Genomic DNA, 27,516 nt, shown 5'->3' with positions numbered 1-27,516 from the left:
GAGGAGCTGGAGAAGGAGATGGGGGCAGAGGACACGCTGTCAGTAGAATAGCCAGGGAGGAGAAAGTGCTTACAGGATGGATGGTCGCCCTAACGCCTTTTCTGAAGAGGAGGGGAAGCAGAGTTTCTGTATTTCTTAATAAAAGCTTTGCTATTTTAAAGTTTAATTTGTCTTGGTGTTTTTTTTTTCCGTTGTATACTAACGAATTTTATTAAAAACATTTTTTGATGTCAGGCACATCCCTTCAATCCAATCCTAGCCACAGCTTGGGTTAGTAGGGCAGTACAGGCCTGGTCGGACTCCCTTCTCCAAGCAATACTCAGGAGCCCCACGCCAAGAATTATCTCAATGGGCAACCCAGAACAAAGAAGCCAACGACTACATATGCAAAGCTGCTCTCGACGCAACACAAGTTGTCAGTAGAGCAGGGGTCCCCAACCTTTTTTACTCGTGAGCCACATTTAAATGTAAAAAGAGTTGGAGAGCAACACAAGCATGAGAAAGTCCATGGGGATGTCAAATAAGGGCTGTGATTGGCTGTTTGGTAGCCCTTATGTGAACCAGTAGCCTACAGGAGGCTCTGTTTGGCAGTACACCTGGTTTTTATACAACCAAAACTTGCCTCCAAGCCTGGAATTCAAAAATAAGCTCCTGCTTTGAGGCCACTGGGAGCAACATCCAAGGGGTTGGAGAGCAACATGTTGCTCGCGAGCTACTGGTTGGGGACCACTGCAGTAGAGTATCCGCACTATCGATAGCGGCCCGTACGTCTCTGTGGATGAAATTATGGTCCGCAGACCTCTCATCCAAGAAGTAACTCACATCCTTGCCGTTCAAGGGCAAGCTCCTATTCCAGACCTTGACAAGATCATCAGCAAAGCAACAGGGGGAAAAGCACACTGCTACCTCAACCAAACGCATTGTCTTCCTTTTGTAGAGGAAAGTTCTTTGGTCCATCTTAAAGCAAAAACATGAGACACCCCCCACCTCAAACAGGGGAAGATTCTGGGGAAAGCTCAGATCCTGGAAAGGCTGTAAAACATCAACCTGAATGACAGACAAGCCCACCACAAAATGACAGGGGGGCCATTGGCCAACGGGGCACCCCTGGGAAGAAGGTTGCTCTACTTCACAGACCATTGGCTAGCGATCACAACAGACTCTTGGGTTCATGAGGTAGTATCTCAGAGCTATCATCTAGAATTTGGCTGCATTACCCCCTCAATGCTTCTTTTAGTGCTGGGCAAGAACAACAAAACGCAAAGCCTTCCAAGACGTACTGGCGGCCCTTCTCCAAGCTGAGGTCATCTCTACATTTGCTCCCAGAGAACAGTTCAAAGGCTACTACTCAACCTGTTAGTAGTCCCCAAAAAAGACGGATCGGTCCGGCCGGTGTTCGACATCAAAGGACTCAAACAGGTTTATCCTCCCATGAAAATTCAAGATTCCTCTTCTCTGGCCCCATGGGACTTCAGTCTCACTTATGCATTCCCTCCTCTACCTCCGATTCCCAGAACAATCAAAAAAGTACAGAGGCAACAGACCACTCTCATCCTAATAGCACCAAACTGGCCTCAGCGGTCTTGGTTCTCAGACCTCCTCAAGCTGTCAATAGAGGATCCATGGGTCCCACCGTCCATTCCGTATCAACTTCAACAAGGTCCAATTCAACATCGCAACCCCCACAGTCTCAACTTGACAGTGTGGCTCTTGAGACCCACATCCTAAAACAAAAGGGTTTCTCGGATGCCGTGATTCACACCTTGAGAGCTGCACAAAAGCCTACATTGGCCAGAGCGTACTACAGAGTGTGGACCACCTATAAACAATGGTGCCTCAAGCACAAAGTAAACTTCGAAGTCTGGTCATTACCAAATCTTCTAGAATTCCTCCAGGAGGGGAGTGACCTTAGGTCTCTTCCTCGGATCTCTAAAAGAGGTTAGCCCTACCATCGGACGTCAAGACCTTCCTACAGGGATTGGCCCACATGGCACCGCTGTTTAGAAAACCAGTGACAACGTGGGACCTCACTCTAGTGCCAAAGGTGCTTCAAAGAGCATCATTTGAAACTCCATTGGATCACATTGAAAACTGCTTACCTAATCGCAATCACCTCAGCGAGGTGTGTTTCACAGATCGGCGCCCTGTCATACAAGCCACGGTTTCTCACCTTCCATCACAACAGAGCGGTCTTACGCACAGTCCCCTCCTTTATACCAAAGGTTTTCTCGGTATTTCATACCAACCAGGATATAACCATTCCCATATTCTGCCCCAAGGAGGCTTCTCTATATTCTCTGGACCCAGTACATGCCCTTAAGTTCTATCTCCACAGGGTACGTAACATCCGAAAAACTGATTTGCACTTCGTCACATGTTCAGGCCAACAACAGGGTTACCAGCCACAAAAGCTTCCATTTCCAGATGGATAAAACAGACAATCCAACGGGCAAACAGAGCTCAAGGACTGACACCTCCAGACACAGTAAAGGCTCTTCCACCAGGGGGATGAGCACAACCTGGGCAGAACAGCAGTGCAGAGCAGCTACGTGTACCTCAATCCCCTCCTTCACCAAATTCTACCATTTGACATCTTCAGTCATAGTGTAAGTTCCAAGTTAAAATTAAAGTTGTTGTTCAATTGGAACCTCCTTCAGTCCTTCTTTGGGACAAACTGGCATAGGCTCCGCCTGTAGTGGGTGTAGCCAGCGGGGAGGAGCCAGTTTTCTTTCTTGTTGTGTCCAGCCTCCTAGTGGCATCAGCTCTACCCATAGTTCCCTGTGTCCCCCAAGTGACCAGAGAGATTTACGGTGAATACACAAAATCTCCTTTTTCTGCTCACAGTGAAAGCTGCAGGGTCTGTTGTGAAGCACTCACTGAAGCACTTAGTTACTCATGTAACCCAGCACCTAATCATTTTCCACTTCTGCAATATGTTTCCTTCTCAAGTGATGACAGATTCGCTTTAAGTAGAAAGAGATATAAAAGCAACAAAACCTCAATAACCCTCAAACTGACTTTTATACAAAGGGAAGTATTCTTAGAAACTGTGGAATTATGGGAGATAAGCGTATGAGCTTACACTCTGGTTTGCTTCCCCTTTATCCATAGCTAAGCATGGTGTAACTCTGTTCCATTTTCTCCACAGATGAAGGAGTATCACAGAAGGCGACCACTCCAGCACCAACGGGAGGAAAGAAAAAGTCCAGAGAATGTGAGTGAATTTGAGTCAAACTGCTCATTCATTGATCATCCTGCCCAGTGTATTTATAACTATCTCTCCTATTCATATTCCAGTCTCTTATTCAAATCAGTGCATGGTTGCTAGGGTAATTTGGATCCTAGCAACCAGATTGCTGAAATTACAAACTAGAGAGCTGCTGTATAAAAAAAACTAAATAATCAAAAAACCACAAATAATAATAAACCAATTGCAAATTGAATATCACTCTCTACATCATACTAAAAGTTATGGTTAAGGGGGACAACTCCTTTAAAGGAGACTAAATCCTTTGCCAAATGTCCCACTGGCCCCCCTCCACCCCTGAATTGTGTCCCATGTAGAAATAGTGACGCACATGCAGAGTTAGCGGAGCTCACAGGCCTCATCTTCCGGTGCTTCGGTAATAATCTGGTCCCTTCGGCAATTTCCCTTTACTTTTCGCTGCATGCGCAGTTGTCTCGCAAGCGGCAGATTTCTCAACTCTGCATGCGGCCAATACGGTGCTCACATTACTGAGAATACCGAAGATGTCGCCTGTGTGTCACTATTTCTAGAGGGGAGAGGGGGCCATTGGGAATTTTTGACTAAAGGGGGGTTTAGTTTCTCCTTTAAGATCAGTGATGGGTACCTGTATAAGGAAACACCTGGGAGTAGAATAAACATGGTGGGTTCTCTTTACATTAAAATACTCAGGCCGAAAGGTTAAGTTTCATCTCCACATCTTTTCTTAATGTATTAAGGACTTTTGTGATAAGGCCATAATGGGGGGCTGTTCCTGCTGAATTGTGCTTAATACAGGGGAATACATATTCTGCCATAGTTTTATGGTATCTCGATGTGCAGTTTATGAGCAAACTTAGGGGGCTGTTCCTGCAGAATTGTGCTTAGTACAGGGGAATACCTATGCTGCCATAGTTTTATGGTAATCTCTCTGTACAGACTATGAGGCAAACTTAGGGACTGTTCCTGCTGAATTGTGCTTAGTACAGGGAATACTATGCTGCCATAGTTTATGGGATCTCTCTGTACAGGTTATGAGCAAACTTAGGGGACTGTTCCTGCTGAATTGTGCTTAGTACAAGGGAATACCTATGCTGCCATAGTTTTATGGGATCTCTCTGTACAGACTATGAGCAAACTTTGGGGCTGTTCCTGCTGAATTGTGCTTAGTACAGGGGGATACATATTCTGCCATAGTTTTATGGGATCTCTCTGTACAGACTATGAGCAAACTTAGGGGGCTGTTCCTGCTGAATTGTGCTTAGTACAGGGGCCATAGTTTTATGTCACAGACTATGAGCAAACTTAGGGATTTGTGCTTAGTACACATATTCTGCCATAGTTTTATGGATCTCTCTGTATCCTGCTGCTGAATTGTGCTTAGTACTACATATTCTGCCATAGCACAGACTATGCGCAAACTTAGGGGCTGTACCTGCTGAATTGTGCTTAGTACAGGGGAATACCTATGCTGCCATAGTTTTATGGGATCTCTCTGTACAGACTATGAGCAAACTTAGGGGCTGTTCCTGCTGAATTGTGCTTAGTACAGGGGGATACATATCTGCCATAGTTTTATGGGATCTCTCTATACAGGTTATGAGCAAATTTAGGGGACTGTTTCTGCTGAATTGTGCTTAGTACAGGGAAATACATATTCTGCCATAGTTTTATGGTATCTCGCTGTACGGGAGATTCTGTTTCTAATGGTCATTCCTGGGAATCTCCCTCCATTCCCCATCATTGAATGTAGTCTGTATACTCATGTACCCACTGGCATATACAGACATAAAGCTGGAGGGAAAGATAAAAATATATATGATTGAGTTTAAAGTGATACAGACTCTCAAATGTATTGCAGTAAGAACAAATCCTTCTAAAAGGCAAGTAAAAACACAAGACACATATTTACTGTATTTCAGTGCACAGGGATATTATCCATAAGGCACAATTCAGCAGGTACGATCCCATTCTCCCTTTCATAGTCAGACATATCTGGTGCTATCGCCATAGGGGTGAAGGTTAAAGTGCACAACACAATATTCATTGGGCAGATAAGAAGTTGCCTGTGGGTACAAAGCCTAAACCCTGTCTCTGTAGGGATACTTGTGCAGTCATTGCCCCCGTGTACTCAGAAAGCAAAGCAAAAGAACAATAATGTACAGAATCCATCCATGTTATAGAACCCCCATACTAAGGGAAATTATTTCTGATTTGTGACACACAGGAAACTATTTTAGAGAGTAATATTCTGCATAATTTGCAATTGGTTTTTATTTTATTATTTGTGTTTTTTAATTATTTGGCTTTTTTTTCAGCAGCTCTCCGGTTTAGAATTTCAGCAATCTGGTTACTAGGGTCCAAATTACACTAGCAACCATGCTTTGATTTGAATAAGAGAAAGGAATGTGAATAGGAGAGGACTGAATAGAAAGAGGAGTAATACAAAGTAGCAATAACAGTAAATGTGTAGCCTTACAGAGCATTTGTTTTGAGATGGGGGTCATTGGAAAGCTGAAAAGGGTCAGAAGAAGAAGACAAATGATTCAAAAACTATATTTTTTATTTCACTGAAAATGGTGTGCGAGTCATTTCTATCATTTGTCATAGACCAATAATTGACCTACGCACCCGAAGCAACTACAAATTCTGGAGTGCATACACACAAAAACTTCTATATATCATATATATATATTTTTTTTTTTTAAATGTAACATGGTTAACAATGTATCCTCGGACAGTATATCTAAATTTCTACATTTAAAGGGCGTGGTCACCTTTTAAATTAACTTTTAGTACGATGTAGTAGAGAGAGATATTCTGAGACCAATTTCCAATTGGTTGTCATTTTTTATTCATTTCCGTTTTTTTAGTATTTGGCTTTTTATTCAGCAGCTCTTCCAGTTGCAAATTTCACTAATCTGCGGTTACTAGCGGTCCAAATTACCCTCAGCAACCATGGCATTTTGTTTGAAGAAGAGACTGGAAATTAATGACATCGAAGAGGTCCTGAATAGAAACAATGAATAATGAATACAAAGTCATCAATAATAACAATAAATAGTGCAGGCCTTTTAACAGAGCATTTGTTTTAAGATGGGTCAGTGAACCCCCATTAAGAGCTGGAGTCAGAAGAGAAGGCAAGTTTAATCTATAAAAAAGGTAAAATCGAAGGCCAATTGAAAATTGCCTTAGAATTAGCCATTCTATAACATTACTAATTAATTAACTAAAGTTTTAAGCACCCTTTAAGATCTTCTTTTATTGAAATCTTCTTTATTCCTTTGTTACTGTCGGGAACATAAAGCTTCCTAATTGAATCAAGGGAATCAGTTGTCGTTCTCTCTCCGCAGCGTTTCCTGCGGCCCATTAAGGTGAGATTCCTCCACCACTTTGCAGTTGCCTCTGTTTCATTCTTCCATGAGGAACATAAAGTATGTCAGATCGCTCAGCAGCAGCGCTTCAATTCGATTTTTATTTTTTTAGTCTATTCTTTTACACAAACTTGGTATTGCACATTAAATTATAGGGTAAGCATTTGGAAAGCTCAAGAGTGCTTTCCAAAAAAAACACTGATATAATATTTTGTTTTAATTAATAATTTTTCGTACATTTGTCTTTACAGGAAATATGCCAGTAAGAAGCAGGAAGAAAAGAGAAGGATTGAAGCAAAGGGATTAGAATTGAGATTCAGAAGACAGAGGACAGACATTTCCCTTGGGACACTCTCAGGTAAGCTTATACGGCTCGAATGGGGTGTCTTCTTTTTTGGTGCCCTTAATATGCCAACATGCCTTAGGGTAGAAAGCCCTTGTAGCCCTCAATAGTATGTGGAAGATAAGAATGTTGCAAGGCTGAAAGCATTACTTAGGCTAAACCTATTACGTATACTGGTGCCGACCACAGAGCCAGCTATATCAGTGGTACAAGGATATCTAATAGGAATAATGACATAAAAATCTTATCTGCATATTTGTATAGAACTGGCTCTTGCTGCTTGACAGCCTTTGGTGCCACCAACCAGCTAGTGTCAATCAATCAGGAGCTGCAGCCACAGAGGCTGGTTCCAGGTACTGAATGGAAAAGGCAGTTTAAGCTTCCTCAATGGCTGCATTAAGTGATTGCCAGCAATGTACCATACAAGTCACATGTAGATATGTATACTATAAGCAAAATTGTCTGTTTTATCCCACACAGGCCCACCCGCCCCTTTACCCACACAGGAGCTTTGCATTGTTGATTGCGACAGGGTGTTCTTTCTCCTTTTATAATAAACACAAGGAAGCCAGTTGTTTCACACAGCACATGAAGCTCATTGTGTGTGGTTTTCTGCCCAACTCCCCCGCCACTCTGGCACACAGACCGGAGAAAGATTCTGGTTACTAATTGGTGGTTTGTAGCCACTGTGGAATAGAAATACCGCGGGCACCCACTGGGCCCAATAAACTGGGCTTGTCTCGTCCCTTGGGAAACCAGTGCCAATTAGAATGTAATGAGGAGAGAGGAGAGCGGGGAGAGTGGGGGCAGGGATGAGAACCACCAGGCACAGCAGCAGAAGGGGAATGATTTAATGGATCTATAAAAACAAGATTTTTTATTGTAACAAAAATATCTCATTAGCGCAGGTCAGGTCCCACCAGCTCCGACAGTTTCACGGGTATTTAGAGTTGTGGGCATGTTGGCCTTCCATTTTCGGGACAATAAGTAAGTTATAGTGAACGGGTAGGATAATGGGAGTTGTAGCAGGAGCGCCACATAGTAAAGTTGGAGGTAATGAGAGTTGTTTGTAGCAGAATGATGGGACACACAAGCCTGGCAATCAGGATTTAGAAACATACTATTTCAATTATCTACCACCCTGAAGATTCCACTACGGGGGCGCTGAATTTTAAGGCCCATCCACAGCTTGAAGGTTCAGTTGTAGGAACACGGTGGTGAATTACTTCTTGGTCCCATGGAAATAGTGTCCAATCTTATGAACTTTCCTTTTTTTGGCCAGTGAGAGTCTTTATTTGGCCCCCAATAGAGGGTGTGTTCACACTTTAGGCCGATGTTTTCGTTAAGCCCGCCAAGCTAGAAAATTCCCCACGTGGTGGCTGTTTATGCCAATGAGAGAGGGTATAACGAGATTATGTTATTCCTCCCTGCTGCCTGCTCATGTTGGCTGCACCCCACCCTGCTTCTGGTGCTTTTCCCCGCCTCCTTGCTGCCTTGCTGTGGGCTGCACTCTTCCCACCAGGGGAATGGAATCTCCGCCAACTTAAGGGCAAGGTAAGCGGGCAGCCCAACATCAGATCTTTCTTCCCACTTTCAAGAGATCCTCTTTATCCCGATAATAATTATAAAGATATATTAATTATAATGACCCAGAATATTGACGGTTGCCACTAATACACCAAGCAGCCCACCATCTGCTCACCTGTAGTAAACAGCTTTGGCCCTCATGGGGAGGACAATCCCAGAGGAGTAAAACACCAACTCCGATGAGCGCTATTTCCTCTCTCTAAAATCAAACTAGGAACCTGGTCTGCCCCCCGTTTTACCCATCACAGGCGAGCGCCTCACCCGCTCCTCCACCTTTACCACGCAGGGAGCCACGCCCCTCCCTTTTACCCACCCACAGGAGCCCGCCCGCCCTCCCCTTTTACCCACACAGGGAGCCCGCCCGCCCTCCCTTTACCCACACAGGGGAGCCTGCCCTCCCTTTACCCACACAGGGAGCCGCCGGCGCTCCACTTTACCCACACAGGGGCTAAATCAAAATTGAGGCATGCAGTGGGTTAAATGTTTTTTGGAATAATGGTTTTATTTCAAATAAAAACAGTAAGTTACTGTAAACTCGTAAGTGCAGAAAGGGTCAATATTGTATGCAACAAGATATCTTTAAAAGTACAACCACCTGAGCTTCATCAGCAGACCAATGTTAAATTCACAAAAAGATTTAAATCCTATCAAACTGGCATTCCTCCATCATCTGTTTCTCCAAACAGAGCTTCAATTTCAGCTGACCGGTGTGAGGATTTGTCAGCATAGACATTGTCATCATCATGAGTTCGCAGGCATCACTATCACTTGCTGTCAATTCTCATACAATGCGCATTCTCCACTGCCATTCCATAGCATTACTAATGCCATCATTTCTGGAAGGCAGCGTAATGCACCATGTCTCTTGGAATATCTTCCCATGCATTTGAAACCCACTTTGCTATTAATTTCCAATGTCAGGATCTTTGTTAGAATTTCAGCTTTGTCAGTTTTAGCTTGACCAGAATGACATTCCATTCATGCCACATCTTTCGACACACGGTCTTTGAAAGGTTTATTTTTAAAGAAAGGGGAAACCAAAAAACCATTCGAAGGAGGGGGCTTGGCAATTTACCAGATGGTAAAGCCCCAACCTGGAAATTTTTAAAAACCCCAGCCCCAAGGGTAAAATTGAGAAGACTGCCAATTGTTTTGTCTCAGATGTGTGGGCTCTGAACATATCCCAAACTAGCCAATCGGTGCGTTTCTTTTTTAAGGCTGCCTCCTGGTCGCTGGCAAATTCCAAATTTCTCTCCAGCCATTTTTTTGTTCGGCGACCTCTGCATCCTCCAGCCTTTAACATGTGCCACGCACTGTTAATTTTGGTGCGGAAATTTTACCTTTTTAGGCCAAGGTCTTTCTTTTAAAATTTAATGACAGGCGCAGCTTAGTCCATCAGCCAAACATGACAGAACACACTGTTTTGATAACGGATTTTTGTTAATTTCCTGTGTTTCTGAGGAAAAAAGTTTTTGTCTTCCTAAACTCTTGCCACAGTTCTGTTCTTGCTTTGGAAGATCAAAGTATAGTGTTTCATCCATATTCCAATATTCCAGGCATAAGTATGAAATCCTTTATATCTTCAAGTTCTTGCGGCACTTCTGGAAATCTTTGTTCTCTCGCTCCAAACATAGGTCAAACCTACATGAAGCGGGTACGCCACATTGCTGACGCAACAAAATTTTCAATGCCTGGTGCTTTATGCTTTGTTTCACCTTAGCCATTTTGAGGGCATGTAAGCAGTTACGCAGTAACCATTTTTTGACGAAACTCCATAACCCATTTTATTGCAATTCATCTCTAAAGCCGCCATAAGAAGTTGTTGAACCACGTCAAGCTTTTTTAGCCTTTGGGATCTTTTTCCAAGTTCAGCCTTCATTTTCCGCCACTCCCTCCTTGTTTTTCATCAACACAAAAATTTCCCTACTTGCCCAATACTGTTATTGCGTTTTCTTCTGCCCCTCTTGACACAAACCTTCAGTTTGAAACTAGCTCGTATGACCTGCATTTTTGTTTTGTCTTAGGATTAGCGGTATCGGGTATCCATTTCTAACAGGATAAAAAAAAAAAAGTTCAGTCCCCCCATATATACAGTAAAAGAACCTTATAAAACAGCCCAGTATGGTTATATATTTATGAATCAGTTGGTGGTTAGAATTTCCTAATGTATCACAGTTGCCCCACTACGAGAAACTCACCCCTTATTGCTATGCTATAGACACAAGCCTTTAATGTTGTGTTACCAAAAAGCCAGGCAGGACTGCTTGCCTTATAATTGGGATCAGATGCGATCTGTTGCAGCCACTGGGACAGAATGCTCTGCTTATACAGATAGCTAGAATCTCAGCTGCCATTAAAGCTGACAGGACTGCTGCTTACAATGGGGATCAGATAGGATCTGTGCAGCCACTGGGACAGAATGTTCTGGTATACAGGTAGCTAGAATCTCAGCTGCCATAAAGCAGGACAGGACTGTTGCTTACAATGGGGATCAGATAGGATCTGTGCAGCCACTGGGACAGAATGTTCCGTTATACAGATAGCTAGAATCTCAGCTGCCATAAAGCAGGACAGGACTGTTGCTTACAATGGGGATCAGATAGGATCTGTGCAGCCACTGGGACAGAATGATCTGTTATACAGATAGCTAGAATCTCAGCTGCCATAAAGCAGGACAGGACTGCTGCTTACAATGGTGATCAGATAGGATCTGTGCAGCCACTGGGACAGAATGCTCTGTTATACAGATAGCTAAGGGGGGTCAGCCAATTATTTCAGTAATGTTATGATGTCCTCTGCTGTACTATGACTTTTGTGCGATGGGAAAATAATGCTACCAGGGCTGCAGGATGGCAGCAGCAAAGTAAAGTAACTGTGTGCCCCCCCCCCTCCTTGCCCCTATTTGGTGATGCAGAGAGAAACCTGAGCCATGGGCATGCTGCCCAATCTCCATGCTACCTGCCATTTAATCTTGCTAAGCTCTTAACTGTAGGAGTGATGGGAGTTGCAGTTCAGTTCAGGCATGATAGGAGGCATGTGGATTAGGGAGGGGAGTGTCATTGGGGCAGGCAAAAAAAGGTTAAGGTCCAGTAATAAATACAATCACTGACAGGTGGGAACGAAAGAGAATTCAGGAGAAAGGATTCGCAAACCTCTTACCCTCTCTGAACTTTGCCTGACTACGGTACCGTAATTATGTCACATGGAATCCATAAACACACTTCTGAGCATCTGATTGGACAGGGATAAAGGGGAGGGCCTTTTTTCATTGGCTAACCGAGACCCATCAGGAAGTGCGCAACTGCCGAGTGCCCTGCAGTATCCCACAGCTCAGAGACGCACCAAAGATTTTAAGCTGTGCCTCATTATTCTGGTCGGGACTGTGTAAATGGCAGCAGTAAATGGCATCCAGGACAGCTGCAGGTTAGAAGCGCAGCCATCAGCAGGGAAGAGGCACGCGCATCAGTCAAATAGGTAATTTTTTTTAACTGACCCGCGTATAAGCCGAGGCATGCGTTTTCTGGCTTATTTTGGGTTGGCTGAAAACTCGCTTATATGCGAGTATATACGGTAATTACCCTGCACATCTATATTCTTACTTACCCCCTACTGTAAATGATAAGGATATTAGAAGTCACTGACCCAGCATCTATGATTCATTTATCGTGAGTGCCAGTATTTTGCCTGTCAATTGTGCTCCAGTGGGCAGTGGCAGTATCAGTTTAAATATTAATTAATAAAAAAAAAAGTAAAATTCCCTTTTCAAATCTTAGCAGGCAGCAAATAATCTATGTAGTTAATATTTCTCAGCAGACAGCATTGCATAGCACTAATTTTTATTATTTATATCATTATTAATGAAATTAACTTTTCAACCTACCAACTGTTGCAATAATTAAAACTATAGGGCAATAACTTCTGCCACAGCCACTGCTGAATGATTTCAGTTGCAGGCTTGCAGCAAGGGGCGGGCCGCGGGCAGCCAGCCAAATTCACATTATATTGGGCTGATACAATGCTTTGGCCTGGGCCAACAAATAGGTTTACATTGGAGGCCTAAACAGACCAATTGAGGTAGGACCACATTAACAGCCACATGCAATCCTTACTCAATAAATATCTGTTTTCAGCTGTGGTAGCTATGTCTGTGCTTAAACAGGCTATCTTTGGTAAAGGTAATGGTTTCCAAACTCTGTAGCCACAAATTGCTCACTTGGGGGGTGATGATGAGCCAGATTTCTCCTCTGCTATGTCCCTTAAGGAAGGAGATACTTTTTTCTTTCAGCAACGCCCTTTGAAGAACCTTGTGCTTGTTGATGAATAGGGACAGACTCTCCCTATTATGTGCTGCCAGATTGCTGACTTGGTCGATGAAGACATGCCCAGCTTTATTTTGCTAGCAGTTGAGGGCCACAAATCTCTCCGGGTCCTGAGTAATGGACTGTGAGGTGTCTAAAATGGCTGTCTCAGACTGCCTCTAATCCCAATGCTGATATATACTGTTAGGAGGCACATCGAAGATGAATATAATGTTTGTCATTGTATCTTTCATAAATACCACTCTGGTATTTTCCATTGGTGACCGATTCTGGTTTTTCGTGGGACTACTCCAACCATCTCCTGCTCCCTACTGGGTGATGAGGCTTTGGTTCAGGTGTATCCTGGTGGCATCAGACACATACATGCAGACGAGAGTAAATGAGTGGAAAACACCAGGCCAAAAGATCATTGTAAAATGTGCTGTAAATCAGGTAATGATTGCTCTGACTGGAGGAGAGCTGGTGTATGTTGAGATGGATCCTTCTGGGCAGTTAAACGAGTGCACAGAAAGAAAAGAAATGTCAGCTGATGTGGTGTGCATGAGTCTGGCTAATGCAACCCCTGGAGAACAGTGCTCCCGATTCTTGGCTGTGGGGCTTGTTGATAGCACCGTTTGCATTATCAGTCTTGACCCTTCGGACTGTCTGCAGCCACTCAGTATGCAGGCATTGCCCGCACAGCCAGAGGCCCTGTGTATTGTAGAAATGGGTGCTGCAGGGAGCCAGGAATGAGCTTGGAGAATGTTTCTCTATTGGTTTCCTCAACATAGGCCTTCAGAATGGTGTGTTGCTTAGAACCAGACCCAGTTACTGGTGATCTTTCTGGTCTTGACCTGTCAAACTCTTCAGAATTAGATTACAGGGACAGGAGGTGGTTCTGGCAATGTCAAGTTGCTCCTGGAGCAGGCAAAAGAATCGTCAGACAGGCTGGGTCGAGGCAGGCAGATAACAAGAATCGTCAGGCAGGCTAGGGTCAAACCGGGTTGTCAATCAAGGGGTTAAGCAAGAAGAGTTGTCGTAGGCAGGCATGGGTCAGGATACAGAATGCAGAATAGTCCAGGAACAGGCTGGGTCAAACAGGGGTAATCAAACAGACTAGAATACAGAACAGATCGGATGCACAAGGCTCAGGAACACTAGAAACAAGTTCTATCACGGGCAATTACCAAACAGACAGACTGGGCTTTAAATATTATTTGATTTTTGCCTCTTTGCGCGCTGACGTCCATACATCAGCGCGTCTGTGCCTTTAAATACCACAGAGGCGCGCCGCGCGCACCCTAGAGATTCGGCGCCTGTGGCCTAATGTGCGCCCACTAGACCACCAGGTATGTCTCTTACACATGCTTCCATCTCACCCCACTTTCATATGAGACCCTGGAGTATGCCTCTGGGTTTTGCATCTGAACAGTGTCCGAAAGGAATTGTTTGCTATTTTACAACCACACTGAGGATCTTGGCACTGGAGAAATTGGGAGCAGCGTTTAACCAAGTGGCTTTTCCACTTCAGTATACTCCACGCAAGTTTGTCATTCATACAGACAGTAACTTATCATTAACTTAGAGAAAATGGTAGAGGCAGCAGGGGAAGATGAAAGAGAACTGGCAGCAGAGATTGGCAGATTCTCATTCAGGAATTCAGCTGCAGAGTCCATCTTTGACTCCCCCTGTAATAGATACGGATGGAATCCAAGATGACGACGGCGTCCAAGATGGCGACGGCGTCCAAAATGGCGACCGTCGCCCTCACCATGTGGATCCTGCTGGTCGCCGCTTGATGACGCCCGCTTCTTCCCATCTGCCGATTGGTCGCCGGCGCCGGAGCGGTCGCCGGCGTCAGAACGTGCGTCGGCGTCAAAACGTCATGACGCCGGAACCAGCGTGATGACGCCATTGCGCCCAATTGGCGCCAAAATCTGCCTATATTAAGCCACAGGACATTACTATCATTGCCCAAGTATAGGTCTTACTTCGTGTATTCCTGGGTGTGATTTCTGCTTATTGATTCTTGTGTACCGACTTCTGCCTGTTTTCCTGGATTGAACCTTCGCTGCCTGAACTGAACTTTGCCTGGACTTAGACCATTCTCTTGTCTCATCCCTGTGTACTTCGATATCGGCTGGCTACCTGCCTCCTCCTTGGTCCACACTCCTAGTGCGCCTTCGGGCCCTTACAGTATACTTGGGCCATGGACCCGTCTGAGGAGGCCCCTGCTCAGCCTAACTTCGGGAGAGCTTTCCGAGGAATCGCCTCTCGCATGGAGGCCTACGAAGCCCAGGAGTCTCACTTCGGTCAGGCCCTAGAAGCCATTTTGGAGAAGCTGTCGGCTCTCTCCCCCGCGATCCAGGCTCCGGCTGATGCCTCGGCTATGATTCCTGTGGCCCCGATCCATGTCTCTGAACCTCGCATCCCAGCTCCACCCCTCTTCAGCGGTGACTCTGAGGCCTGCAGAGGTTTTATAAATCAATGTGAGATCCAATTTACCTTGCTTCCCCATCAATTTGTCTCTGAACGTGCAAAGGTGGGGTACATCATTACTCGCCTCACGGGTAAAGCATTGGAATGGGCATCACCGCTATGGGAGAAGGAGAACCTCCTAATCGATGACTCCAAGGCCTTTTTCCGTGAATTTCGCACGGTTTTTGATGCTCCTGGTCGGGCAGCGTCAGCTTCCTCACGCCTATTCCAGATTCGCCAGGGGACACGTTCCGTTCCTGAATACGCTATTGAATTCCGCACATTGGTCGCTGAAACCAGCTGGAATAATGACAGTTACCATGCTGCCTTCTATAATGGGCTGTCTATGCGCATTAAGGACGATCTAGTCTCCCGTGAAATGCCCTCACGTTGGGAGGATCTCGTTGCCCTGGCAGTCAAAGTAGATACCCGACAGAGGGAACACCAAGCCGTCAAGGAACGTGTGAGGAAGGCTCAACCTTCTTTGGCTCCTCGTTTCCAGAGGCCATTTCTTCCAAGCTCCATGGCGTCCTCTTCTTCGACTATGGTTCCTTCTCCTGCTCCCACTGAAGAACCCATGCAGATTGGTCGTGCTCGTCTTTCCGAACAGGAAAAGTTGCGGAGAAGGGCTGCAGGACTTTGTTTATATTGTGGAGGCAAAGCCCATTTCGCCCACGAATGTCCTGTGAAGTCGGGAAACGCCAACGCCTAGGTAAGTTTGGGGAAACTTACCTGGGCGGAATCGTTCAATCTCCCCAATCCTCTGCTCATCGATTTCTTCTTCCTGTACAGATCCAGTTTGCTTCCAAAATCATATCTACCCACGCCTTCCTTGACTCCGGCGCAGCTGGGAATTTCCTGGATAAAGTCTTTGCGGAACGTCACTCCATTCCTCTGCAAACCCTGGCTGTACCTCTTCGAGTCCTAGCCATTGATGATCAACCCCTCTCTTCTGCGTTCATTTTCAAGTCCTCGCAAGAACTGTCCTTCAAGGTGGGCACTCTGCACTCTGAGAGACTTTCATTTCTACTGATTGACTGCCCGTCTACTCCAGTGGTTCCAGGACTCCCCTGGTTGCGTATTCATAATCCGGTCATTGACTGGTCCGCAACTCAAATCTGTCGTTGGAGCTCCTTTTGTCGACATAACTGTCTGCCGGCCCAGCCTCTTGTCAAGGTTTCTTCTGTGGTCCCTAAACCCTTCATCCCTCCAGCCTACCAAGACTTCGCTGATGTTTTCAATAAAAAGTCTGCTGAGACACTTCCCCCTCACTGGTCGTATGACTGCCCTATCGACCTCCTTCCTGGCACCATGCCTCCCCGGGGCGTACCTATCCGCTTTCTCCATCCGAAACGGCAGCGATGAAGGAATACATCCAAGAGAACCTCCTACGAGGCTTTATTCGTCCTTCTTCCTCCCCTGCTGGTGCGGGATTCTTCTTCGTTGAAAAAAAAGATGGCAGCCTGCGACCCTGCATTGATTACCGAGGTTTGAACAAGATTACTATAAAGAATCGCTACCCGTTACCTCTTATATCCGAATTTTTTGACCAGTTGAAAGGTGCCAGCATCTTCACCAAATTAGATCTCCGTGGGGCTTACAATCTTATTCGGATTCGGGAAGGGGATGAATGGAAGACTGCATTTAATACTCGCGATGGGCATTACGAGTACCTCGTGATGCCCTTTGGACTTTGTAACGCTCCTGCAGTCTTCCAAGAGCTGGTCAACGACATCTTCCGGGACTTGTTGGGCCTTAGTGTTGTTGTCTACCTAGACGATATTCTCGTCTTTTCTTCAAACCTCTTCGAACATCGACTCCAGGTGCGGGAAGTCTTATCCCGATTGAGAAAGAATAACCTTTTTGCTAAGCTTGAAAAGTGCTCCTTCGAAGTTTCCTCTATCCCCTTCCTGGGGTATATAATCTCCCAACAAGGTTTCAAGATGGATCCAGCAAAGGTTTCTGCAATTCAAGACTGGCCTCTCCCCACCTGCACCAAAGCAATTCAGAGGTTTATTGGTTTCGCCAATTATTATAGGCAATTTATCAAAGGATTTTCTTCCAAGATCTCTCCCATTTTGTCCCTTATTCGGAAAGGGCGGAAGCCACGATGTTGGTCCCCTGAAGCCTTAGAAGCCTTCAAAACCCTCAAGGACTCTTTTTCTTCTGCCCCTATCCTCAGACATCCAGACCCTCTACTACCCTTCTTCATCGAGGTTGATGCTTCCGACATCGGAGCCGGGGCTGTCTTATCTCAGAGATCCACACAGGATGGAAAATTACATCCCTGTGCCTTCTTTTCTAAAAAGTTTTCTTCGTTTGAACAAAACTATGATGTGGGAAATCGAGAGTTGCTGGCCGTCAAATTGGCATTAGAAGAATGGAGGCATCTGTTGGAAGGCTCTACTATTCCTGTCTCTATCTTCACAGACCACAAGAACCTGGAATATATACAGTCCCTCAAACGTCTAAACCCCAGACAAGCTAGGTGGGCGCTCTTCTTCTCCAAGTTCAACTTTATTTCTTTCCGCCCGGGTTCCCGGAACAAGAAAGCCGACGCCCTGTCTAGAAGCTTCCTTCCTGAAGGTATGTGTTCTGAAGACCCCGAACCCATTGTGCCTTCTACTAAAATTGTTGCCGCCTTACTTCCCACCATAGCTTCTCAGTTACTTTCGGCTCAAACCTCTGCTCCAGACGATACCCCTTTGGGACTCGCATTCGTTCCTCCAGAACTTCGCCACTCCATCTTGTCTCAAACCCACTGCTCCAAACAGGCTGGTCATCCTGGGATCAAGAAAACCACAGAACTTCTGTCTCGTCTGGTTTGGTGGCCCTCTCGCCGGCAAGATGTTAAGAACTTTGTTTCTGCCTGCTCCATTTGTGCTACCTCCAAGTCCAGTCGCTCCCCTCCTAAAGGTCTTCTGTTGCCGTTACCCATTCCATCTCGTCCCTGGACTCATCTGGCGATGGATTTCATTGTGGATCTTCCTGTCTCCCTGGGGCATACGGTCATCTGGGTCGTGATCGACAGGTTCAGTAAAATGGCTCATTTCATTCCTCTTCGCAAATTGCCTACTGCCCAAGAACTCTCCAAACTATTTATCCAACATATTTTTCGTCTTCATGGACTTCCAGCTGAAATAGTGTCTGACAGAGGTTCTCAATTCGTCTCTAAGTTCTGGAGATCGTTATGCAAGGCTCTGCACATTTCTCTTCAATTTTCTTCCGCCTACCACCCCCAATCTAACGGAGCTGCAGAAAGGGTAAATCAGGCACTGGAACAGTTTCTTCGCTGCCATGTTTCCTTATGTCAAGATGATTGGGCGGATCTACTCCCATGGGCTGAATTCGCTCATAATAACTCCATGCATGCTTCCTCTGAGAAATCCCCATTCTTTTGTGTATACGGTCTGAATCCCGTTGCATTTCCTCAGGACCTTCTTCTTACTAACGTTCCTGCTGCCAACGATCAAGCTGCTCACATGCTCGCTATTTGGCTCTCCACCAAAGTCAATTTGGAGAAAAGCTCCCTGTCACAAAAAAGATTCGCTGATAGAAGAAGAATCTCATCTCCTCTGTATAGCATTGGTGATAAAGTTTGGTTATCCACACGGAACATTCATCTCAAAGTACCCACTCCCAAACTTGGTCCAAAATTCATCGGTCCCTTTCCTGTTATCGAAATTATTAATCCTGTGGCGGTGCGTCTTAAACTCCCTCCTGAGATGTGAGTTCCCAATGTATTTCATGTTTCCCTCCTCAAACCTGCAACTTCTTCTTCTTCTTCTCCCCCTCCAGTGATGGTGGACGGACATCAGGAATTCGAAGTCAAGAGGATTCTGGATTCCCGGGTTTCCAGGGGCATGCTGCAGTATCTCATAGAGTGGAAAGGCTTCGGTCCGGAAGAGTGCTCTTGGGTGAAGGATTCCGATGTGCATGCTCCTTATCTGATCCGGAAGTTTCATAAGCAATTTCCTTCCAGTCCCAGTCATGGCGGTCCTGGGGCCCCTCCTGAGGAAGGGGGTACTGTAATAGATACGGATGGAATCCAAGATGGCGACGGCGTCCAAGATGGCGACGGCGTCCAAGATGGCGACGGCGTCCAAAATGGCGACCGTCGCCCTCACCATGTGGATCCTGCTGGTCGCCGCTTGATGACGCCCGCTTCTTCCCGTCTGCCGATTGGTCGCCGGCGACGGAACGGTCACCGGCGTCAGAACGTGCGTCGGCGTCAAAACGTCATGACGCCGGAACCAGCGTGATGACGCCATTGCGCCCAATTGGCGCCAAAATCTGCCTATATTAAGCCACAGGACATTACTATCATTGCCCAAGTATAGGTCTTACTTCGTGTATTCCTGGGTGTGATTTCTGCTTATTGATTCTTGTGTACCGACTTCTGCCTGTTTTCCTGGATTGAACCTTCGCTGCCTGAACTGAACTTTGCCTGGACTTCGACCATTCTCTTGTCTCATCCCTGTGTACTTCGATATCGGCTGGCTACCTGCCTCCTCCTTGGTCCACACTCCTACTGCGCCTTCGGGCCCTTACACCCCCAAGGCTGACAATGGCCAGTGGGCATCAGTCATTTGTGTCATGAACCCTATCCTTGATTTGGTGCAGCTGGAACAAAATGAGTCTGCGTTCAGTGTGGCAGTGTGCCGCTTTACTAATACTGGAGATGACTTTTATGTCTTGGTGGGGGAGTCTAAAGACCTTATCCTGAATCCCTCTTTTGTTGCTGCTGGATTAATATACACTTGCAAACCGGTGAATAATGGGGGGGGGGGGAATTGGAATTTGTACATCTGTTGAGGAGGTCCCTGCAATTGCACCTTTTCAGGGGCATGTTTTGTTTGGAGATGGAAAGTTGTTGAAGATATATGACCTTGGAACGAAGAAGCTTCTGAGAAAATGTGAAAGTAAGCAGCTTCCCAACTTTATTGTGGGCATACAAATGATTGGGCAGCGTGTGATATTGTCTGATGTGCAGGAGAGTTTCATATGGGTGCGGTACAAGGGCAACGAAAACCAGCTGATGACACATACCCACGCTGGGTGACAACCTCCTGGACTATGACACAGTGGCTGGAGCAGACAAGTTTGGAAATAGCTGCATAGTTCGGTGACCTTCTAATACCAATGATCATGTTGATGAGGATCCTATTGGTAATGAAGCATTATGGGACAGATGTCTTCTGAATGGAGATTCTCAGAAGGCTGAAGTAATTGTAAATGATGGGAGAGACCGTTCTTTAGGTACAGAAGACAACACTAATCCCAGGAGGCTCAGAATCCCTGGTGTACACTACCTAATCAGGAGGCATTTGTATCCTTGTACCATTCATTACATGAGGATCATGATTTCTTCCAGCATGTGGAAATGCACCTGCGTTCAGAGCATCCTCCAATCTGTGGCAGAGACCACTTCAGCTTCCACTCATACTACTTCCCTGTCAATGTGATGGATGGGGATCTTTGTGAGCAGTTCAATTCAATAGAGCCAGCTAAACAGAAACGGGGGCCAATGGGGACTTATCACCGTGGGGGGTTGCATTCTCCTTTAAGGACATTTGATGCATTCATACTGCAGAGATGCTTTCATTAACATGCATCTTATCTAGAATTGAATGCAATAATAGTGGAGTCAGTACTTTAGGAGGACTTCTAAATGGCCATTTGTTTTTAAACAGAAGACCTTATCTGATTGTTTGGATAGTTAGGCTGAATGGCTGTATCAGACAGTTGGTAAAGGAGTTGCAGCTCCTCTTACTTCCTTATCTGCTGTTGGCTCCTGCCAGAAAAGTGCACTGGTTGATTAGATTTTCAGTTTGGACTGAGGGGCACCAATCTGACATGGGTCACATATATGGTTAGCAGTTGAGACTTTCGGCTCTTCTCAAATTCTCACGTTTTATTCTGCCATTTGTTACCTTGTAAATACTATTTGGTATAATCAGTTTTGTTTTCTTTAAAGTGTCATGAAATGAGAACTTGAAGATTCTGTCTGAAAATTGTGACTTTACATCAATAAAACATGTTTTTTTAAAAAAAAAAAAAAAAAGATGAATGAAGGGACACTGAAGGACACTGGTAGGTCCCATCTTGAATACACAGTGCAGTTTTGTCCCAGTACACAGTGTTTATAACAGAAGCAGAAAGATTCCACCCTGTCACACCCCAACAACCCAAAAATGAGGCCCAGCTCCATTAATCACAAGGTGACAGATATTCAAATGAAGAGCTGCAAGTTGGTAAAATGCCTAGTAAATAACAATGTAATATGCAAGTAACTAGATGTCACTGTGGAATACCATTTTATACAAACACAGCACTGTGCCACATATTGTAGTCCTGTCACATATACATTAGAGGGCATCCGTATCCCATTCTTACTGTATTCATTGGAAGTGACAGGGTCTGTACCAATACCTGAGAAGAATATATGTTAATATGATGTTGATACAAGAAACAGCTGAAAAAAGCAACACTTAAGAAAAAAGCGAAATCTGTGATCCCCAACCAGTGGCTCGTGAACAACATGTTGCTCACCAACCTCTTGGATGTTGCTCCCAGTGGCCTCAAATCAGGAGCTTATTTTTGATTTTGTGGCCTGGAGGCAAGTTTTGGTTGCATAAAACCCACACAGGAGCTACCAATACCCAATCACAGCCCACTGGCACCCCACAGGAAATAATTTTTTACATCTGAATGTGGCTCATGGGTTAAAAAGGTTGGAGACCCCTGAAATAAACCATCCGGAGAGATACAAAGGTATTATGTAAATTCCATGGAAAAGGGAATATTTCAGAATAACAACCCTTCCTGTCAACATTCTAACTTTTTAACCTTTTAAATGCCACAGATCGTAGAATCTACGTTCTGTGGCAAAGGTACTTGAAATGCCACAGAACGTAGATTCTACGTTCTGCAGCACTTCCTGGTTCTCGAGCGGAGGAGCGGCTGTTAGAGCCGCTCGCTCCGTTCCTGCTCGATCCCCTGCCCCTAGGCAACGAGCAGAGCAGGGGATCGAGTGGCCCCTGGGGCGCGATCGCCCAGGGGCCCAAAAACAGCAGCAGGCACGTGTTACTTACGTGTCCTGCTGCTGCAGCCTACACCGGATCGACGATCTCCGCCCCCACAGCACACAGACAGGAACCACGAGGCAGATGTCTTCCAGGGGCTCTTCCTGATCGCCTGCAACAGTCTCCAGCGACTTTTTCAGGTTAGTGCAACAATTACACACACAAACACACCAACACACACTTATTACAGTAATACACACTTAGATTCACACTTACACACACTTACACATACATTTTTGGGGATTGGGGGGGTCACTTACACTCACTGCACTTACACACACGTGCACACGCACACACGCGCACATAACATGTAATTTACCATTTGTACACACGCACACGCACATACATGGCATTGTGGCTTTTTTTTTTTTTTCTTATCGCATCGTTTCTTTTTTTGGCTGAAAAAAATGTTTTATTGCCATTACGCATAGCGTATTCGCTAACCGTACTGTGCAATACCTTTTGTATGTTATTTCGGTGATTCTATTGCAATTTTGGGTATTTTGGTGCATTTTTAGCCATTTTATTGAATTTTTAGCCATTTTATTGCATTTTCAGCTCTGCATATATTGTGTTCACTTTTTTCTAGCCGTATAACCTGTTTGGCCCATCTAAAATATTCAAACTGTGATTCTGACGGCCGATAACACTAGTCTGGAAAAAAAACATTGATTTTTGTGGTTTTATTGGATTTTTTTGCATTTCACCCTTTACTGCCTTATTTTGTTTTGCCTTGTAAATTTTATCTACTATATATCCATTTGGGGGTCTCTGTGCGCCACATAGTTTGGTATATCTATGCATATTGGGCATCAAAGTGTTCAGTAGACCTCTGGCGTTCATATTTAGGATGTTTTATGCTGATACGTTACGAAATGTGGGGCATATAATGGGGTAAAATTCAAGCTTTCTGACAATTTTCAGAAATTTGATAAAAACCGTTATGTTCAGCATTGCTTTGCAGTTTGGCAGTTTGCAGTAGAAACACTTATTTACCCATATTGGATTCGTCAGAATGTGTACTTTCTGAAAATATATGGTTTTCTGGGGTCTCTGTACTGTTAGGGGGGTCTAATGTCGCATAATACACACACCAGGTGCTTATATTGCAGCAGCCAGCGCGTCAGCTGTGAAAATGTATATACACTATTGTCATTTGGGGGTCTCTGTGCGCCACATAGTTTGGTATATCTATGCATATTGGGCATCAAAGTGTTCAGTAGACCTCTGGCGTTCATATTTAGGATGTTTTATGCTGATACGTTACGAAATGTGGGGCATATAATGGGGTAAAATTCAAGCTTTCTGACAATTTTCAGAAATTTGATAAAAACCGTTATGTTCAGCATTGCTTTGCAGTTTGGCAGTTTGCAGTAGAAACACATATTTACCCATATTGGATTCGACAGAATGTGTACTTTCTGAAAATATATGGTTTTCTGGGGTCTCTGTACTGTTAGGTGGTCTAATGTCGCATATTACACACACCAGGTGCTTATATTGCAGCAGCCAGCCCGTCAGCCGTGAAAATGTATATACACTATTGTCATTTGGTGGTCTCTGTGCGCCGCATAGTTTGGTATATCTATGCATATTGGGCATCAAAGTGTTCAGTAGACCCCTGGCGTTCATATTTAGGATGTTTTATGCTGAAACGTTACGAAATGTGGGGCATATAATGGGGTAAAATTCAATCTTTCTGACGATTTTCAAAAATTTGATAAAAACCGTTATGTTCAGCATTGCTTTGCAGTTTGGCAGTTTGCAGTAGAAACACATATTTACCCATATTGGATTCGTCAGAATGTGTACTTTCTGAAAATATATGGTTTTCTGGGGTCTCTGTACTGTTAGGGGGGTCTAATGTCGCATAATACACACACCAGGTGCTTATATTGCAGCAGCCAGCGCGTCAGCCGTGAAAATGTATATACACTATTGTCATTTGGGGGTCTCTGTGCGCCACATAGTTTGGTATATCTATGCATATTGGGCATCAAAGTGTTCAGTAGACCCCTGGCGTTCATATTTAGGATGTTTTATGCTGATAAGTTACGAAATGTGGGGCATATAATGGGGTAAAATTCAAGCTTTGTGACGATTTTCAGAAATTTGATAAAAATGGTTACGTTCAGCATTGATTTGCAGTCTGGCAGTTTGCAGTAGAAACACTTATTTACCCATATTGGATTCGTCAGAATGTGTACTTTCTGAAAATATATGGTTTTCTGGGGTCTCTGTACTTTTAGGGGGGTCTAATGTCGCATAATACACACACCATGTGCTCATATTGCAGCAGCCAGCGCGTCAGCCGTGAAAATGTATATACACTATTGTCATTTGGGGGTCTCTGTGCGCCACATAGTTTAGTATATCTATGCATATTGGGCATCAAAGTGTTCAGTAGACCCCTGGCGTTCATATTTAGGATGTTTTATGCTGATACGTTACGAAATGTGTGGCATATAATGGGGTAAAATTCAAGCTTTCTGACAATTTTCAGAAATTTGATAAAAACCGTTATGTTCAGCATTGCTTTGCAGTTTGGCAGTTTGCAGTAGAAACACTTATTTACCCATATTGGATTCGTCAGAATGTGTACTTTCTGAAAATATATGGTTTTCTGGGGTCTCTGTACTGTTAGGGGGGTCTAATGTTGCATAATACACACACCAGGTGCTTATATTGCAGCAGCCAGCGCGTCAGCCGTGAAAATGTATATACACTATTGTCATTTGGGGGTCTCTGTGCGCCACATAGTTTGGTATATCTATGCATACTGGGCATCAAAGTGTTCAGTAGACCCCTGGCATTCATATTTAGGATGTTTTATGCTGATAAGTTACGAAATGTGGGGCATATAATGGGGTAAAATTCAAGCTTTGTGACGATTTTCAGAAATTTGATAAAAACCGTTACGTTCAGCATTGCTTTGCAGTTTGGCAGTTTGCAGTAGGAACACATATTTACCCATATTGGATTCGTCAGAATGTGTACTTTCTGAAAATATATGGTTTTCTGGGGTCTCTGTACTGTTAGGGGGGTCTAATGTCGCATATTACACACACCAGGTGCTCATATTGCAGCAGCCAGCGCGCGTCAGCCGTGAAAATGTATATACACTATTGTCATTTGGGGGTCTCTGTGCGCCACATAGTTTGGTATATCTATGCATATTGGGCATCAAAGTGTTTAGTAGACCCCTGGCGTTCATATTTAGGATGTTTTATGCTGATAAGTTACGAAATGTGGGGCATATAATGGGGTAAAATTCAAGCTTTGTGACAATTTTCAGAAATTTGATAAAAACCGTTATGTTCAGCATTGCTTTGCAGTTTGGCAGTTTGCAGTAGAAACACTTATTTACCCATATTGGATTCGTCAGAATGTGTACTTTCTGAAAATATATGGTTTTCTGGGGTCTCTGTACTGTTAGGTGGTCTAATGTCGCATAATACACACACCGAGTGGTTATATTGCAGCAGCCAGCGCGTCAGCCGTGAAAATGTCTATACATATTGTCATTTGGGGGTCTCTGTGCGCCACATAGTTTGGTATATCTATGCATATTGGGCATCAAACTGTTTAGTAGACCCCTATGTTTATATTTAGGATGCTTTATGCTGGTAATGATACATGGACAATACGATGCTGGAAAGTTGAAGCTTTGAGGCAATTTCCAGATATTTCACCAAAACCGCCAAATTTGGCAAAGCCTTGCGACTCAGTAGTTTGGAGCAGAAAGGCATGGGTACCCATTTTAGATTCCGTATAATGTGTACTTTCCAAAAATATATGGGTTTGGGGGATAAACATATATTTCTGTGTTTTTACCCCGCAAAAATGCAGTCAATGTGTTGATTTTTCATTAGCTGAAGTTACCCACAGCAGAATTTGTATGTGCTAACTTCATTTTGGGGCCTCTAAATGCCAGATACTTTGGTAAACTTATGAACAATGGCCACCAAAATGTTCAGAGGAACCCTGGCAATAATATTTAGGGTGCTTTTTCTTAGTACGTAATGACACATGGGTGATATGGTGCTGGGAAGTTGAAGCTTTGAGGCAATTTTCAGATATTTCACCAAAACCGGCAACTTTGGGAAAGCCTTGCGACTCGGTAGTTTGGAGCAATAAGGCATGGGTACCCATTTTAGATTCTGTAGAATGTGTACTTTCCAAAAATGTATGGGTTTGGGGGGTAAACATATATTTCTGTGTTTTTACCCCACAAAAATGCAGTCAATGTGTTGATCTTTCATTAGCTGAAGTTACCCACAGGACTATTTGTATGCGCTAACTTCATTTTGGGGCCTCTAAATGCCAGATACTTTGGTAAACCTATGAACAATGGCCACCAAACTGTTCGGAGGAACCCTGGCAATCATATTTAGGGTGCTTTTTCTTGGTGCATAACGATACATGGGTGATATGGTGCTGAGAAGTTGAAGCTTTGAGGCAATTTTCAGATATTTCACCAAAACCGACAATTGTGGGAAAGCCTTGCGACTCAGTAGTTTGGAGCAGAAAGGCATGGGTACCCATTTTAGATTCTGTAGAATGTGTACTTTCCAAAAATATATGGGTTTTGGGGGGTAAACATATATTTCTGTGTTTTTACCCCACAAAAATGCAGTCAATGTGTTGATTTTTCATTAGCTGAAGTTACCCACGGGACTGTTTGTATGCGCTAACTTCATTTTGGGGCCTCTAAATGCCAGATACTTTGGTAAACTTATGAACAATGGCCACCAAAATGTTCAGAGGAACCCTGGCAATCATATTTAGGGTGCTTTTTCTTAGTACGTAATGACACATGGGTGATATGGTACTGGGAAGTTGAAGCTTTGAGGCAATTTTCAGATATTTCACCAAAACCGACAACTTTGGGAAAGGCTGGCGACTCAGTAGTTTGGAGCAATAAGGCATGGGTACCCATTTTAGATTCTGTAGAATGTGTACTTTCCAAAAATGTATGGGTTTGGGGGGTAAACATATATTTCTGTGTTTTTACCCCACAAAAATGCAGTCAATGTGTTGATCTTTCATTAGCTGAAGTTACCCACAGGACTATTTGTATGCGCTAACTTCATTTTGGGGCCTCTAAATGCCAGATACTTTGGTAAAC

At 44.3% G+C, this 27,516-nt stretch overlaps 2 pseudogenes; both read left to right on the top strand.

Annotated features, from left to right (window-relative positions):
* LOC121397277 overlaps positions 1 to 27,516 on the top strand; it is a 320,931-nt pseudogene that overhangs the window by 25,177 nt on the left and 268,238 nt on the right.
* Positions 1,988 to 21,862, top strand: LOC121396833 (annotated as a pseudogene).

Source organism: Xenopus laevis, chromosome 8L, assembly GCF_017654675.1.
Source record: "Xenopus laevis strain J_2021 chromosome 8L, Xenopus_laevis_v10.1, whole genome shotgun sequence".
In the NCBI taxonomy this organism is placed as follows: domain Eukaryota; kingdom Metazoa; phylum Chordata; class Amphibia; order Anura; family Pipidae; genus Xenopus; species Xenopus laevis.
Note: the sequence above shows the minus strand (reverse complement) of the source record. Positions and strands in the feature narration are given on the sequence as shown.